Source organism: Trichechus manatus, unplaced genomic scaffold, assembly GCF_000243295.1.
Source record: "Trichechus manatus latirostris isolate Lorelei unplaced genomic scaffold, TriManLat1.0 scaffold00326, whole genome shotgun sequence".
In the NCBI taxonomy this organism is placed as follows: domain Eukaryota; kingdom Metazoa; phylum Chordata; class Mammalia; order Sirenia; family Trichechidae; genus Trichechus; species Trichechus manatus.
In genome coordinates, this window is record NW_004444262.1 from 637,454 (window position 1) to 638,933 (window position 1,480).

The 1,480-nt window shown below is 37.9% G+C and overlaps 1 protein-coding gene across 1 annotated transcript in view; it reads left to right on the top strand.

The window, feature by feature from the left end:
• Positions 1 to 1,480, top strand: part of RELN (reelin) — a 551,032-nt gene that overhangs the window by 455,560 nt on the left and 93,992 nt on the right. The window lies entirely within an intron of this gene.

The window sequence follows — 1,480 nt, forward strand, 5'->3', positions numbered from 1 at the left end:
TGCCAGTAGAACCATTTGGTGACCTTACGAAAACCAAACATTTAAGTCAAGTTGAATGTCATTCTCAAATATTATTATTATATTTTTGTATGTTAACCTAGATGTGTGGTTAGAGAGAGGTGTTCTTAAGCAATTGTGTGAAACTGGCACATCTTCCTTGTGAATACATGCTGCCTCTCAGCATGGGGAGAGGGCCTAATGTAGGTGTGCAAATGAAATCTTTAACAAAAACCTGCATGGGATTCAGTACAAGCCCAATGATTAACACCTAACTGGTAGAAAACTAGACACCCCGGAACTTTTTCAATTATAATTAATAGATGCTGGGTATCACCCTTGTTTGAATCCAGAATTCTTCTCAAGTGTTGGATAAGAAAGAAAAAATGCTAGGGGGGCCTGAGAAATTTACAAGTCTCTAGGAGTTATGAGGGACTGAAGAAACCAAGACAGAACATTTCAGAGTGAAAACTGCCACTATTTTTTTTGAGTCTTGTCGGAGGCTTTTCCTCTCATTACCACTAACTCACTTCGGATCTGTTTGAAGCAGTTGACAAGACCGAAAAAACAGAAGCCCTGTGATTTTTCATGATTCAAATACCTTTACCTGATGAATTTTTAAGCAGTAGAATTCACCTGTTCTATAGATCCTATGTATGAGAAAGACACGTAGTTTTTTGTATTTTTCCTTTAACCATCCAAATGCAAGAGCAGCCAAGCATTATGTGTATTGCACATATTATCTATCAGCTCTGCAAGATGTAGGCAGGGCTCGGCATGTGCCATTCAGTATGTTGCAGTTTGACCTAGAAAGGCATTCTTTCGTGAAAAAGGAAATTATAGTCTCTTTTAAATGTTCATAGATTCAGGAATACTATCAGCTGTTAAAATAGCTTGTTGGATGCAGAAGAATTTCTCGCATTTAGCACAAATGGGTCACTGAATCTGGAAAAAAACAATGAGAAAAGAAGCATATCAGTGTGAACCAGACTATACGTGTCAGCAGGACTTGACAGTTCCTGCCATGTAATTATCAATATCAAAGTGTTGAGCTATGAACAAATATTGTTAATATGAAAGAAGCATACTTTCAGATTACAGATCATGCCTACTTTCAACAAAATTTGCCCCTGCAAAATGCACTATAAAATGGATCCTTTTACGGGTGACTTGTGTTTGCCCGTGGGAATGATCTTAAACTTAATCTTCCGTAATCAAGGGGAAAGAGTAGACAAGCTCCTTTGCCTTAACGGTAGAAAGGGATAGTTTCTAAATGAATCTACAACTACCCACCTCAAAACTTTTTCATTACAGCCGAGGAAGCCACCTTCAATCTTTCCCCACAACCTCAGTCGCTACATGGCACCAAGCTATAAAAGCATTGAAAGCTTTGTGAGTTTGTAAGAGTATAAAGAAAAGAGTTAAGACATTGAGAAGAATGGGCATTGATTAGGTATCATGGACTGAAAGAGCAGTGAATTAT